The sequence below is a fragment of the Phoca vitulina genome, unplaced genomic scaffold (genome assembly GCF_004348235.1).
Source record: "Phoca vitulina isolate PV1807 unplaced genomic scaffold, GSC_HSeal_1.0 scaffold36, whole genome shotgun sequence".
Classification (NCBI taxonomy): Eukaryota; Metazoa; Chordata; class Mammalia; order Carnivora; family Phocidae; genus Phoca; species Phoca vitulina.
This window is the reverse complement of record NW_022589739.1, coordinates 9,286,907-9,303,184: the sequence shown is the minus strand read 5'-3', so window position 1 is coordinate 9,303,184 and position 16,278 is coordinate 9,286,907. Positions and strand designations below refer to the sequence as shown.

Genomic DNA, 16,278 nt, shown 5'->3' with positions numbered 1-16,278 from the left:
GGATGAAAGTCCCTATGACCTATGGCAGTGGTTCGTAAACTTGGCTATGCATAAGAATCACCTGAGGAGCTTTTTTTTTTTTTTTTAAAGATTTTATTTATTTATTTGACAGAGACACAGCAAGAGAGGGAACACAAGCAGGGGGAGTGGGAGAGGGAGAAGCAGGCTTCCCGCAGAGCAGGGAGCCCGATGTGAGGCTCGATCCCAGGACCCTGGGATCATGACCCGAGTCGAAGGCAGACGCTTAACGACTGAGCCACCCAGGCGCCCCTCACCTGAGGAGCTTTTAAAGCTCTTAATACCAGGCCATACTCCCAGATCTTTAAATCACAACCTCGGGAGGCAGGACCCAGACAGCAGATATTTTAAGCCTCCTCCCCCAAAATGGTTCCAAAGTGTGAATAAACTTGAGAGCCAGTGACTTAAACCATTTTTTAAGGTAATTTAAAAAAAGTAGTTGTATAGTTCTAAGAATAGATTTGCATTTTCTAGGGGCTGAGGTTAGGACACTGTGTCCACCGGGGCAGTAACATGTGGGATTTGGAAACACCCATGAACTCATGTGAACTGAGTAGCGCCTAGGTCTACAAAAGCCTCTGCTGCTATTTTAAGGAAGTGAAAGAGAACTGCAGGGTGTCCTGCTGTAACACAACTCTCATGGGCCCCAGCCTTCCTCTGCTGGCTTTGCCTTTGGTCTGCTTCTGGCCACGTTCCTGCAGTGACCAGAGTCTCATATTTGTCGGGGTGGCTTAAGTTCTGTTCACTTTGTAAAAGTCTTCCAGGCACACTGGTAATTTCAGACCACCAAGGTAATTTGAAAAAAAGACGTGTCTTGTGGAGTTTGTCCAGCCTGTGGAAACGTAGATTAAAACTGAGGCCCGGGCTGTTGCGACTCCTGCCAGAGCTGGGGACCGTGCCAGAGTCTGTGGTGTCGATGCCATCTGCGGCCCACAGGGATTTTAATCAGCTGAACTGAGCAACCAGTCCCGGGAGGCCCAGGCAAGGCAACAACCTAGCACTACAGCCAAAGGGGATTCAGGCCATACGCTGGGGGAAGGTGTTGGACTGAGTCTCCAGGGCCCAGTCCTGCCCCGATTCTAGAATCCATTCCTGTGGTCTGAGGTGCCAAAGCTTTTCTCCGGTCTGTGGAACCCCGCCTTGGGGCTGAGCATAGGGAAGTGCTTCTTGTCCTTAGCTGTTCACAAGACCCAGAGCAAGTGTCTTTGGTTGGGGCTGACCACTAGGGGGACCTCCACCCCAGGTCGCGGGGTTCAAGCGCGGCCAGACTCTACGGTGACTCCGAGCCTTCCAAACGGGTTGTTCAGAGACCGAGCCAGCCTCAATTTGGACTGCATCGCACGGGTCCGGGGAGTCCGAACACCCAATGGGTTGCTGCTCTGAGTGCGCCTCTAATCGGTCTTTCTGTGGCTTCTCTCTCTTTGCAATTCTCGATACAAATTGCTTTTCTGCTTCCTCGTTTTCATTTCCTACGGCCGGGGAATGATGCTAAAAGGCTGGAGAAGCCCAGGGGACTGGCAGCACTAGCGCCGGGACCCGCCCGTCGGTCTCCCCGGGGCCGGAAGGGTGCAGGGTGGGGAGGTGACAGGAGCGGGGCGGGGCTCCCTGGGGGCGTGGTCTCCGGGAGGCGCGGCTTGTGGGCTCTGAACGCGTTCCAGGGGGTGGGGCCGCGGCTGGGCGGACGGGGCGAAGGCAGGTTCGAAGGGGCGGGGTTGACGAGGCGTGTCTCGGAGAAGAGGGAACCGGTGGCAGACGGGTCCCTGCGGGTCGCCGCGCTGCCCGAGAGGGAAGGGGAGTTGAGGGGCGGTCCCAGGAGAAGGAGGGCGGGAGCAAGCTTGGGCTCCGGGACGAGCCTCCCGTGGGTCCCGCCCCCGTCACGTGGGCTCCAGACCCGGCCGCTGTCGCTCAGTCCGCCGGTTGGTCGGTCAGTTGGTCGGTGGGTCAGTGGCCTGCAGCTCGTTTCCCGGCTCTCATGTTCGGAGGTGGGAGGGACACGGGAGCGTCCCGCGCACCTGAGCCGCCCGGAGAGGAGCCCCGCACCCAGGTCAGTGGGCTCTCCCCACGCCCCAGGTCCCCTGCGCGTTCCGGACCGGGAGCTCCCGCGGGTGCATTGCCTGGGGAACCGAAAGCCCCCAGATTCAAGAACCACCCGAGGAGTGGGGGTCAGTGCCAGCAAGGGCCCCAGAGCGTGTCCCAGGCGCAAGGACAGGGACCCTCTTCCTCTTCTCTGGCCAGAAGACTGGGAGAAGGGTATAACTCCCGTGGGATTTGCGCCGAATTTCCACCCAACCCTGCCCGGGACCTACGGACAATCCGCGCGCCCCTGCAGGTGCCAGCATGGCCCTGGAGATGCGCGGGAGGGCCAGTCACCTCAGTTCTGTGCGGCATGTCACCGAAGCACCCGCGTAGTCTAGAGAGCCCACGGTGGTCGGGCGGTTTAGGGTCTGTTTGACCAAACATCTCTGTTCGGGTGTGCTCAGAAGCAACGCCTTGACTGAGACCAACTCTGTAATTGCGAAAATGCAACATGCCTATCAAAATCTCAAGCCACTGCGTCCCAGTAGACTGCCAAACGGGGAAGGTTCTACTTGAAAGTGGGCTCCTCCTCTCCCTCATGACATCCCAACTCCAGACCTGCAGTTTTTCTTCAAATGAAGATAAGATTATATATTGAAAAGGTAGAATTTCCAAAGTTTGCAGAGGATTGAAACAGGCATTCTAGCTAGTCTTTAATCCTCTTAAAAAACAGACCGAGGGTATTGTATTTTTACTTTTAGAGCAGCTGGTTATGTCGTATAGATCCGTCCCGCTTGCCATATTTCTAGGTCTACTTCCTATCTTCCTCTTCATCTGTCCCTTTCCTTTCCCAGTTCCTTAATTGATTATAATACAAATCTGAAGTGTTTCTGAAGTTTATGTTGCATTTTGTGAAGTTAAATGCCCAACTAAAGAAAGGTAGTTGGCTGTGCACAAAATTCATCTTCAATATGTTCAGTCTTTGATTATTATTTGAATATAGAAAACACAAAATATTATTTAATTTAGAGATTGTTTCTCTTTAGGGCTTGAGAGGCAGCCCATTAGTATTCTGCTTAAATTCATATTTAAACGACCTTGAAGTGGGAAATAAGAGAGATTAATGAATTTCTTACTTATTGCATTCATCCATGATTTTATCAATACATTTATTATTATTATTCTTACTTAGAGATTTGATGATGTGCCAGCTATTAGCTTATTGCTACTGAGTAGACAAACTGAGAATCATGATCTCCACTGGGGTAGCGACGGCAGGTGTGCTGGCTTTAAGACTGAGCAGAATGGGATAAATGCCACGAGAGAGGGAAGAACAAAGAGTTGTGGGAATTCCTTTTTTTTTTTTTAAGATTTTATTTACTTGAGAGAGAGAACGAGAATGGGGGGGGCAGCAGAGGGAGAGGGAGAAGCAGGCTCCCCACTGAGCATGGAGCCCAATATGGGACTCGATCCCAATCATGACCTGAGCCAAAGGCAGATGCTTAACCAACTGAGCCATTAGGCGCCCCGGGAATTCCTGTCTTTCATCTGAGCAGGGAAGATCTGGGAAAATTTCAAGAAGCAGATGACTTGCATGATGGATCTCAGAGGATTTCTCCTGGGTGTCTCCAGGCAGAGGTGGGTAGAGCGTGGCCTGGGCTCAGAGCTGTGTAGGCAGGCAAGCACCAGCTAACCGTGAGAAGTGGCAAGTGGTCCAACTGGGTTCCCAGGGCAGGTGCTAGACAGTAAAGTTGGTGACAAGGATGAAGCATGGCCCCAATTGGAAAGCATGGGAGCCAATGACAGGTTTTAAGCAAGGGACTGACTGATGGTTCAGTGAGCTTCTCAAAGTCCGGGACCTTGGCCCTTGACCATCCCAACCCCTGGCCTGATACAGAGAAAATCCAGTAAATATTTGTGGAATGAATGATCAGGCAACACCATAGAGCTGAGCTTCTCAACCTTTAACAAGCTTAAGAATCACGAGGTGGGTCTTGTTCAAATGCAGATTCTGATTCCTGGGTCAGCGGTGGGATCTGACCTGGATTTCTAACAAGTTCTAGGGTGGTGCCCTTCACTATCTCTGGCAAGGATTAAGGGCCATAGTTTGCAAACCTGGGGAGCTTTTAAACTATTTGGAATGAAGTGGGTCTGGGATGGTGTTCCAGGTTCCCCCAGGTGATTCTGAGGAAGGCCAAGGTGGGACCTGCTCAAGCCTACTGTGGCAGTGCTGTGGGAAGGAGTGAGCTGAGGGGTCAGACACTGGGGCGGAGGGGCCCATTAGGACAGTGAAGGCCAATCAGGGTAGAAGTGGGGATGCCTTATATTGGGCCTGAAAGAGTGGGACAGGTAGGAGAGACTCTAGAGATCGAATCTATGGGCCAGGGGTTCAGGGAGTGCTGGTATCTGTCTTTAGACTGGATAGCTTCCAGAGTGAGGAGGGGGAAACGATTCTGAGAGAATTCAGCTTTGGAGAGGAATGGCATGCCCTTCAGGCTGGAACATTTGATGTAAAATTTGGAAGTTGGTTTTGACGTAGCCATTGAAAAAAAATTTTTTTCCTGAAATACAAATCTGTTCATGATGCTTCCCTGCTGTAAATGCTCTGGTGAATCCCCTCTTGTAAAATACGAGAAGGAAAAGCTAATATGAATGCAACTAATGAGACATCTAAACATTTATTAAATTCCCAGACTGTACCCCCATTCAAGAAGTGACCCTCGGGGGGTGGGGTGACGTTGTTACCACTTGGTGTGGGCACAACTAGACTGCAACTTTTGGCAGCTTTGTGTGGTCCTGAGTCACTGTTTTTCCTGCTTCCTCCTTAGAGCAGTTCCACTTTATGTTTCCTGGCATCATCGGTTTCAGTACTTGATGGCACCTCTGGGTCTCTGTTTTCCAAGAATCCACAGGTGGCCTCAGAAGGGTGGGCTGTATCCCTTCTAGACTCTGAAAGCCGGGTCTTATTCGCCCTTGGGGATCTTCACAACATCCATTCTTATCTCTGATATGCTCAGTAAATAATCTAGGGGATGCTGTCCTAGGGCAATGTGTTCAGCTTCAGACCCAGATCTCCTCACAGCCTTGCGATTTTCCAGGGCGCTGCTAACTCTCAGCTTTGTCTTCAGGAAATGTATGACTTCTACTTAGTGCTCCTAGGTAATTCTTACTTTGGGACTCCTCTCTACTTCTTGCTTTCATTTCCTCTGTCTGTCACATCCACATTTATGCACACAGAGAGCTGACCCTTCCTTCTGCACCATGCTCTTAATCACCATGTTCCGTGTGGTGCAGACATCTTGGCCCTGTAATAGATCTGTGGATGGAAGGTCTACACAAGATGGGATAGGATTGCCTCCTTGATAGGATAAAGTATAGCATCCTTCTTTGGCACTGAAGGCCCTGCAAAGCCTGGCAGTAACATAGCTCACAGCTGCATCTCCACTGTTCCCCAGACTGAGTAGCTCACCAGTTTCTATCTTAATGTGCTTCTCTGTCTTTGCATGCACAATGTGCTCTTCCTGGAAAGCTCTTTCGTCCGCTCTGCGAGATGAATGAACTCTTATTAGGATGCAGATCAGACCCCTTGAAACCCTCTCCTCCTCCTACCTCTAAGTCACTTTGACCCTTCTCTCTGGCATATATATATATATATATCATCGAATAGAGAACTCAGCTATGGTACTTAGGCACTTTATTTGCATGTCTCTGTCCACACCTGCTCCAGACCCTGAGCCGCTCCAGGCCTGCATCAGCCTTTGGGCGCAGCCCTACGCTTAGCAGATGTGCAGGAAAGAGTTGGTGGTAAACATGGGCCCTGAGCTGGCTGGTTTTGCAGTGTTTGCCCCAGTAAAGGGGGAAAGAGGTAGGCTATTTTGCACCAGAGATGAGGGAAGAAACAAGAACAGAACCTGAAAGACTGGGACAAGCCCAATGAGGAGTGGCCCACATGGCTAGAGTCAGAGGATGGGGTGGGGAGGGGACACGGGGAGAGGTGAGACTGGAGTCTTAGGCTGGGGCGAGGCCGTGGAAGGCCTTGAACACTGCGGCTAAGGAATTGAAATTTTATTCCCATGACATTGAAGATCTTTCAGTGTGGAAGAGACATGGTGAAATCTCTGCTTTCAGGATGATCCAGGGCTGGGAAGGGCAGGTTGGAGGGACAGGGAGCAACCTCCTGTGAGAATATGCTATTGGAATAACCCATCAAAGTAGCTTAGGATGTAAATCAAGGCAGTGGCGGTAGAGATGGAGAGGGAGTGATCCCCTGCAGGATTGGGTGACTGACTGGATTTGAGGGAGAGGGAAAGGCAACAAATGGGACACTGACACTTTGTGCTAGTGTGCTGGGAGAAGAATGAGGCCTTGTCAGTAGCATGGGAGCATGGAGGGAAGTGAGGATGGTTGGTTCCTTTTGGAATCAGAAGAGAGCCTTGGGTACTTTCTTGCATCATATATAGAGACACATATCACACACACACACACACACACACGGATGGTGAAGCTACCCAAAGGAACCTATCTAGGGTCACCCGCTGCTGGTGGCAGAACCCAGGCCTCCTGGCCCTCTGGCCTGGGGCTCTATCCTTTGGAGCACCATGAGTTGGCCAGAGAAGAGCTGCCAGAAGGTCCAGATGGAGATTCCATTAGGCAATGAAAAATGGGAAAGAGACCAGGTTTGGGGTGAATTCAGTCTGCAGCTAAGACTGGAATCTTACAGGTCAAGGACTCAGAAGGGAAATGTCTGCTGGTAGCCAATGCCAATGTGGGTGTGAAGGCTCCTGAGTCCTTTCTGTCCTATGGTCTAGCTCTGTGTGGGCTGATGGGAAGCAGGGAGTGCTTTATGGTATGGACACTCACACTTGTTAGTGCTCAGTGTGGGTACATGTATATTAAATGGTTTTTCTGGGCATACAACCACCCCTCTCTCAGTTCTCCAGAAGGATGAAGTCTAAGACCCAAACACTTTTCCCCCCTGGCAAACTTTAGGGACCCATCCAGTCAGTCAGAAGTTGCCTGTGGAGTGGTGGAGTGGCGGGGGGCTGGTGGGGGACTTCAAGCAGAGGCCTGTGTTTAAGGCCTGTGTCAGGGATCCAGATGGTTGGGGGAGGGCCCTAGCTGTCGGGTAAGGAGAGAGGACCTTATCTAGAATCTGCACTGCTGCCTGGAGACTCAGTGGCCCTGAAGCTGGATTTCCTCTCCTCCTCACCTGTCCCTTGCACACCTTCTGCCTGGCCACGCTCCTTCGCCTCCAGCCTCCCAGGGCAGGTCCTGCCTTTGCCCAGGCACAGTGGTCACCTTCGTTTGCTGAGGCAAAGCTGGGCTAATGCATGGGAAACATTTAGATTATTGCCTGGCATGTGGTAATTGCCAAAGGAAAATGAAGACAAGGAATGCTGGGAATCTACTTTGAGGGAAAACTTGTCAAGCCTCATGGCTCTTTCGAACTATGTAGCTGGATCTGGGAAGTGTCTGCCTTATCTTGTTTTGAGTTTTTGTTTTTGTGGCTCTTTATTTATTTATTTATTTTTACTGATATATAAATGTGTGCAGAGCCTGCTCATCCATGGTAAAGAATCAAGGACAACTAGAGATTGCAGACTTGAGATTTGGGGTGTCCATGTCTCAGGAATGACTAATGCAGAGGTGAGTGGGTGGAGGGCCTTCTGACAAATCTCCAGGAACAGCTTGTTAACCCAGGTGAGGCTACGGGGAATCGATTGTAGCCTGGCCTCTTCCCCGGCCGGTAGCTGCTGAGCCGGTCCCAGGTGGCTCTGTTGTGGGTACATCTGTTTCCTCCTGGTGATGAGGAGAGGCAGAGGGAAGGCTTGCTCCAAATCCCGGGCTTGCTGTCTGGCTGCGTAGGGTTAGCCAGTGCTCGCTGGTTGCTGGGAGTGTGCTCAGTGCGCAGAGTCAGAACTCCTGCCCTGACTGTCGGGCGAGCACATGAATCCACAGTGACTTGTGTGCCTGGTTGGAATGGACCAGTCACATGTAGCTGGGCCGCTCCGCTGGGCAGGGACCGCTCTGACTGGGAGGGTCACTGCTGTGACTGCACTCGTATCCTGAGAGGTCTTAGCAAATGTCTGCAACCTGCTTCTGGCACAAAAGCCCACAAGACCCTGACGAAAGGAGCTCCTGAGGCCGACAGACCGTCTGTGCGTGTGTGCTCGTGCGTGTGTGTGTGTGTGTGTGCGCGCGGGGGGGGGGGGGGAGGAGAGGGAGGGAGAGGTAGTTGTGTAGGAGCCAAGAGGCCTGTTGTCGGAATTGGGGAAAAGAGAAGGGCAGAGCTCAGGCCAAACAGCAGTAATGAGCTACCTTTCTTTGCTGCATGCGCACGTGACACCTGCTGTCTCTTCAGGGGCAGCGCTTTCCTTCCCAGCACAAGGCCTCATCCCCCCGACTCAGGTTTGGGCATGAATAGCTAGCTGGACACTGCACGGCTTCATGAAGGCACCAAAGGTGCGGGTAGCCTGGGCCCCCAGAAGGCTGCATCCAGAGGGAGGATGGGGGAGCTTCCCGCTGTGGTGGGTTTCACAAAGGGCTTGTGTCCCGAGATGGGTGATATTATTCCCATCTTATGGGAGGGAAATAGGTGCCAGAGAACTCGATTTTTTTTTTTTTAAGACTCCAAGTATTAGATTTAATTTATTGTCCAAATTGGGATACTTTTGAGAGTGAAAGGAGGCAGACAAATACTGAGCTGGGTGGGGTCCTGGGGTGACAGGACTGTTTTGGGTGTACCAGAAGTGTGGTATCGAACTCCAGATTCAGTAAGCAACCAGAGCAGGTGGGGGGGGGCGGGGTGGGAGAGAGGGCTGCAGTCTGGGGAAGGGAGAAGTTAGAACTTGAATTTGGGCAGGAAAGGCAGATTCTATTAATTCAACATTTTACCAAAGCAAAAGAATTGTTCTTGGCTCTGACACCTGACCTTGACGGGATGTCATGAAAAAGTTTTATTACATAATCTCTTCTGTGACCAGCCAAGACATCTGGTTCTTCAACGCAATGCGCTCACCCGGTAACAACAACAGCCATCCTGTGTGTCCGTCTAGGTTTCGCCGTGCCAACTCACTGGAGCTGCACAATGCCTCAGGCAGGGATTATTGTCCTGCTTCTGGAGATGAGGAAATAGACTCCTGGCCACCGCGCCTTCTCCCCTCTCCCCCCCAACATGGCTCAGATGGGGAGGCTTGCTCTAGCGTATGGACTTTGAACCAGACGGCCTCCATTTCAAGTCCACTCTACACGGATTTGCTGTTGCTACTTTGAGCATTAAGTTCCTCATCTGTTCAATGGGAACAATAATAAGCCTATTTCATTTGGTTCCGGTGAAGATTCAATGAGATGATGCACAGAGGGTGTTGATTGTTGATTGTGGTGCTTGGCATATCCGAAGTAGTCAGCAAATGGGATTGTTATCATATGTCCTCTTCTCAGGAAGCCTGGAAAAAAAAAAAAGAGTGACTTACATCATCCAGAGGGCTTATTCTGAAATCTCAGGGGGAAGGAGCATTCTCTGGGCCAGGTGTGACATGAAAGGACAGCCACGGTGAAGGTGAAGTGCAAGAGGCAGAAGTGCATGGCAGTGGGAAACAGCCTGGGTTCAGATGGCTGGTCACCAACGTACAGCACAAAGGCAGCAGAGAAAGCTGAGAACCCAAACCAGCTCAATGAGATGTGGCGGGGGGAAGTGCAAAGTCCTGTCCGTAGGCTCCAAAAATCAGTGGTGTGGGTTTCCTACCTGACCATGTGGAAAAGCCCATATAAGTCAGCCTGGTTGCATTAATAGAAGTCCTGGCTTTAGACCTTGCTAGAAGATCATCCCTCTTTTTTCTGCACTGGCCAAGACTGGACACACAGCACTTTGGGAGCAGGTGGAAGAGGGATGCTTAGTGCTACAAAGCTGGAGTCTGTGCCCTGCAAACTTTGAAAGGACCTAAGGACTGACAGGAAGACACCGGGGCTGTGCTTGTGATTTTCAGGTTGGGGAGGGAGCCATCTTGTTCTGTGTTGCTCAGAGGGTAGGGTTGGGGGTCCATGGTGGTGATGGGAGAGGGAATTAAAGAAGAGGCAGATTTCAGTTCAATATAAGAAGTTCTGCATAACTCAAGCTTATCTCAAGGGCAAGGCAGCTGTCTCAGAGCTTGTGTTGAAGTCTACCTGAAGAGGGTGTTGTCCAAGCTGTGTTCACTAGAGAGAAGTTTGCGAAATTGCGGGGGAGGCAGGATTTGCTGAGAGGTCTAACTAAAAATGCGGCAGGATTGTGGAGAAGGTTGGCTTCTGAGGTGGCATAAAGGCAGGAGGCTGGGAAGGGCGGTCCCAAAGCTGTGCAGGAGCTTCTCTGTCCCAAGTCACAGGCTGAAGTCGTGCTCGGTAACAGACTGGGAGAGAGGAAGGGCTCCGAGGAAATGGCTTTGTGGCCTGAAACTCTGAGGCCTGTGATCCCAAAGAAGTGATCATACTCTGTATATTCTCTGCGGAGGCCTAGCGTGGCTCAGCCACCTCACTGGGGCTTGAAGGCTCTTACAGACTCATGGCCATCCCTCGAAGATTTCAAGAACGCAGTATCCTGGTATCTGAAGAACCAGGGCCGTGTGGCCTAAGGCCCTGGGCTTGCAGCATCAAAGAGGGGATGGTGGATATAGGAGAGAGCCATCCAGGAAGGCAGTGGGTACGACACTGGGAAGTCTGACTGTCTGTCTGCAGCCTGGGCCACAGAGCCAGCTTCCAGCCCCAAGATTTGCCCGGGAAGGGCTGTGGGCAGCGGGGCCTTACTCAAGTAGGCTGAGGTTTTGGGTGGGGTGCATGGATGGAGGATGGAGAGTGCTGTGGTTAAGCAACGTGGATGCCTGAGGGGCACGCTATCCTGGCCTGGGTGGCAGGGAGGGAGGCCATGGAGGCCCTCAAGTCAGAACCAGCCCACTGGATCTAGGGCAACTCCCCCTTTTAGGAACAGTAGTAGAGCATAATTCTAAGTGCTCTGGAGCTAGGAGACTCATGACCTCATTTATTATTTCAGTCACTGAATGATTTTTGACCATCCTCTGTGCTGAGGACTGTGATGGCGGGAACCTGAAATGAGTAAGACATGTCCCCTGCTTGGATCGAACATAAGGATTGTACCCCTTTCTCAAAATAGGCAGTACTAACCACAGAGAGAACACGGTGAACATTCAGAGAAGGAAGAGGTTGGGGCACTTGGCTTGCTGAGGAGGTAGCATTTGAGACATGTCTTGAAGGAAACATAGGGACCAGAGACACCCCTTTCTCTGGGTCCAGGGCATTTCTAGCAGAGGGGACAGCGATGGACAAAGAAAGGCATGGGGATGGTAAATTAAAGGGCATATGCAGACAACAGCCAGTGGTTTGGTTTGGCTAGAACCGAGGAGTGGGGTTATATAGGGAACCGGGGATTGGAAGTCATCATTTATTAGTCCCCACAAGGAGGAAAATGACTCAAGAAAAGTGACTTTTCCCAAGGTTCTCCAGCTGGCAAGATCCTGAAATAAGACTTACCTGATCCTCAAACTCATGTTTTTTCCATTCTATCTTGCCACCATGTTGAAAGGTCAGATTATTCAGAGTCTCAAGTTTACCTCGAAGATCAAGCCTTCATGCTGAGGCAGGAAGCCGGTCAGGCTGCGCGTGTCCAATGACATTAACCTGTGAGAAGCACTTGGTGGACGTGGCCAGATTGTTAAGGACACAAAGTCAGCCCCAGAAAATATATGCATACACACAGAGAGATATATTTGGAAGTAAATCTCTAAAATAGTAGGAGGTTGCATAGTTGTTCATGATGTCATAGAAACTGTTAATTCCCGAGCACTATAGGCGATTGCTGATTCCCTGGCTGAATTCCACCCACTCAATAAAGTATATTAGAATGGGGCAAGATAACCTGGAATCTTCTCTTAATTTACACAAAAAGCTTCTTGGCTTTAGTTACTTTGTCATTAGTAACAAGTTGCTTAGAACCCACCTCATCTGTTGGGGACCCCAGAGTGTCGGCAATAAATGGATGTTAAGCAAGATGGTGCTCTGGAGTGGGTCAGAAGGGTGGGGTGAGGGATGGGAGTCAGAAAAGCCTCTGCAGGAACCCAGGTGGGGGTGTGGGTGGAGAGGAGGGGCCAGCACAGCTCAGTAAGCAGGCTGGGAGCCTGCCCGTGCAGGAGTGGGGAGTGGGGGCTGGGTGCTGCGTGAAAGGAGAGCATTGTTTCCACCAAGCATGTTCAGGCTCTGAGCAGGTGGGTGCTGGTGGTGGCTGCCCACTGAAGTTGGGGTTCTACCTTATCTTGTGTGCTGTAGAGCCAGCCAGTCCTTATCGCTGATCAGGTCTGCCTAGAGCCCCACCCCGTGTTCAGCGTGGCTGTGCCTCCAGAGCTCAGAACCCAGATCTGGCCCTGGCAGCTACACCCTGCTTCCTCAGGGTGGACCTGGGGTCCTTTCGGCTGCCCAGTGGGATGCTTCCTCTCGGACCAGAGACAGAGCCGGAGAAGACCACCTTAGGGAGGCTGGGGTGCCGATCGGGTAGTATGTGGGCTGCAGTGAATTGGGTTCACGTGTTAACAGGGGACTGCAGGTGGGACAAAGCTCTCCCTCCGCATCCTGCCTGCGAATCAGGAGCCCTTTGACAACTGTTAAGAGCTGCTCCAGGGTCACAAATCCTGTCCTCAGCTATCATGGTTATGTGTATTTGAAAGAGAATTTTAAATAAATCTAGTGGCAGCCGAATGAGGGATGGCGTTAATGAGAAGGTTTCTGCAGGCTACATGAGACACACATCTTGTTGCATCGCTGTGACCTGCCGCATCACAAGGAACTCCGGGGGCAGTTGCCTGCTTGGCTATAGGTGTCGCATAAGAGTGGGATGTCCGCTGGGAGCAATTGTGGGGCCTCTCTGGGTCACCAGTACAACTTGACCGTCTTCTGTCCAGGCCACCTCTGAGCTGAAGGGGCCCTCCCAATGCCGGTGCCCAGGGCCAGGGACTTCCTGCTCCACGAATGTGGTCAGGCATGGCCCTTCCTGTCCCCAACCCCTGGAGCCCGGCTTCAGCTTTAGCCTCCATATTTGGGGTCTCCCAGATTGTCTCCCAGCTCACCAGCTCTCTGCCAGGTGCCTGCCCCCACGTGACGCATGAACAACATAAACCCTGCCTGCTCATTGTCCCTAAGTGGGATGCCTGGGCGCCTCCGCTGGAATGGCTGAGGAAGGCGCCAAGGGGCTGTAAGAGGAAGCACAAGATCGGTAGGAAACTGTTCGGGAAGAGCCAGTGGCCTGGACCTTCCTGTCAGATTCTGCTAGAGAGACACGAAGGCCCGGAGCAGGTGCACTGTGTGTGGAGCCCCAGGGCCTGCCACGTGGGGGGCTGGCTCCAAGGGATTTGGTAACTTCTCAAAGGGAGTCAATGTTATATATATTTTTTTTCCCCTCATCCCAGCAATTGGAGCCTGATCAGGGGCCTTGGCTAAATCTGTCTTCTGGAATAGTGCAGTCAGGGCCGTGTTCTCTAAGGGTGAGAGGCAGAGCGTTGCATATTTACCTGGCTGGGCACTGAGCCGGCTGGTTTACTCTGTCCTCTCTCCTAACCCTCTGACCAGCCCAGTGTGAGGCAGGCATAATTATCTTCGTTACATAGTAACCCGAGAGGTTAATATATATTACCCAAGGTCAAAAACTAACCCAGCTGTAAGTAGCAGAGCCAGGATTTAAACCCAAGTCAGTAGGACTGCAAAGCTTGGACTCTTTTCTACTGTCTCCTGCTCCTCTCCTCAGGGGTAAGGAAAGGAGTGCAGGAGTTCAGGGTTCAGAACAGGGGTGGGTCGGGAGGGGGGACTCCTGTCGGTGCTGCCTTCCCCTGCTGCGGCCCCTCTCTACACCTTTCACCCAGAGTCTGAGGCCCTGCTCAGGTATCTCCCATGGGAGAATAGCCCTGCTTTGTGGACAAGAAGTACGGAAGATGGAGAGAGGCCCCCAGGAGCTATTGTAGACGCTCCCACTCCCCTGGGATCAGACCGACAGACGTCTAGGAGCAAGACCTCGTGGGCCCCCAGAGAGGGGAGACCACATGCAGTGTAATTCTCTAGCCAACTTGTCTTTGGTCTGAGGGACTCTGTGTGCAAACGGGGGATTCCTGGATCACTTTTTTTGGGAAAGTCCCTGAATCACTCGGCCTAAGTGCTGTCAGGGGAGGGAAGCAGTCCTGGTGGCAAGTGTCTTGTGATGGGTGAGCTGAGCTCCCCACCCCCACCACCACATCACATGCTGGGGTTGTTGAATTGGGTGGAAGAGAAGACGGCTGGACCCCGGGCGCTTGGCTCCTAAAATGTGGCTTGACAGCTAGCTGGTCAGGTTACAGCGTCGAGAAGGGTTTCCTTCTTGTAGCAACCAGCCTGGCCTTGCTAAATGGCCTCGCTCCCTGGGCATGACCCGACGCAGAGCTGACTTAACAAAGATAAAGGACTGTTAGAGGCTATCCTTACCTGGATGTTGTTTAAGGTCTGAAGATGCAAAGCAAAGTCTTCCTCAGACGGAGAGGGAAGGGAACAGCTCTGGATGAGAACAGAGTCCCACACCTCTGGACAGGAGGCCGCCCCATTGCAGCAGGCTAGTGCAGCCGGGATCAGACTGGGGCATGTACTAGCTCGCTAGGCCTGCCGTAACAAAGCACCACAGACTGGCTGGGTGAAACAACAGAAATTTGTTTTCTCACAGTTCTGGAGGCTAGAAGTCCAAGATCAAGGTGTCAGCAGGGTTGGTTTCTTCTGAGGCCTCTGTCTTTGGCTTGTAAATGGTCACCTCCCTGTGTCCTCACATGGTCTTTCCTCTGTACCCGTCTCTGTCCTTAAAGGATACCAGTCAGATTAGATTAGGGCCCACCCCAGTGACCTCATTTTAACTTAGCTGTCTCTTACAGTGGGCAGCAAACTGGAGGCCAAGAAATTACTTCTAAATACAGTCACATTCTAAGGTCCTGGGTGTTCGACTTCAACACAAAATTTGGGGAGGGGCATACAGTTTGGCCTATAACAGGATATTTCCCAGAACCCTCAGTGAACAAACCTCCATGTCCTGGTGAGGGATGGAGAGGTGCTCACTGCTGGTCCTGCCGAGGAACCAGGATAGGCAGGTAGACTCCAGCCAGCCAGTGTGGAGAAGCTTGACTGGCCTCGTCCAAAGGCTCAGCCCCACAAAGTCCAGACCAAGTTCCCTGGTCGTCTGGGCTCTCTAGCAGCAGTGGGTTCTGTGTGCTGTTGTCATCTGGCTCCCATATGGCCTCAGCCCTCCAGTGAAGACAGAGCTGCTAATACCCTGCTAGTACCTTCCAGCCCAGGCGTGCGGAGGAAGCCCCCCTCTCCTCTGACAGAGGCAGGGGCCAGCCTCTTGTTGCCAGCGCACACAGCCTGACTTCAGGGAAGTTCTTTGGTCTCCTACTGGTCTAAACTTTTTTTTTTTTTAATGCAAAAGGAAAACTATTGCATTGATTCAAAATTAAACTGTTTAGCTTCTTAACAAGTGTTGAAATGAGGGTTCAAAACACAGAATAAATTCTGATTAATCCAATTAGTATTTATCCCGAGACTGCCAAATCCTGGGGTCTGTGTTCCTCCCCAGGCAGTTTGGGAGATCATAGGAGGTAGCTGGCTACAGGCTCAAGTTATGTATGAGGCCTCTGAACATTCTAGATGATAGAGAAAGCTCGCCAATTCAGATGTGGGTTTTTTTTTTTTCTTGTTGCTTAGCATTTGAAAGTAATAGAATAAGGAGAAATGCCTGGTTTTATCATCTGTTAGGGGAAGTTACATCCTCCTGTTGTTCCTGTGGAAATAGACTTGCATTCGTCAGTTGTCTCTTGCTCATGCCAGGGCTGACCATGGCTGGTCCTCCTTCAGCTCTGATTATCAGGCCGCAAAGAGAGGGGCCCCGTGTGGAGAGGGAGAGAGGGGAGAGGCTGCCGTGGACAGTCCCCCACCCTTATTCAGAAAACGGGCCAAGGTCTCTCTCTTTGTCTTGCATGCTCCTTCTCCCTTTGCTCTCCACTCAGCGAGCACACTTAACATTTTGTGTCTGCCAACGTTTCCTGAGTGTCTGCCTTGGTCGGGCTCATTGCTGGGCTCTGAGGATAGAAAGGTGAATAGCACATACTCCTTGCTCTCAAGCATCTTAATTTAGAAGGGGAGACAGACATATCGAGGAATGGTATAACCAGAGCTGTAAGCGAGATGATAAAGGTGAGTACC

The 16,278-nt window shown here is 51.6% G+C and overlaps 1 protein-coding gene across 1 annotated transcript in view; it reads left to right on the top strand.

Annotated features, from left to right (window-relative positions):
* Positions 1-1,922: 1,922 nt before the first annotated feature.
* The window catches only part of PPFIBP2 (PPFIA binding protein 2), a 144,150-nt gene continuing 129,794 nt past the window's right edge, over positions 1,923-16,278 (top strand). Inside the window, exon 1 of the mRNA XM_032427115.1 lies at positions 1,923-2,062. The gene's annotated coding sequence lies outside the window, so the exon portion shown is untranslated. The remainder of the gene's footprint in view (positions 2,063-16,278) is intronic.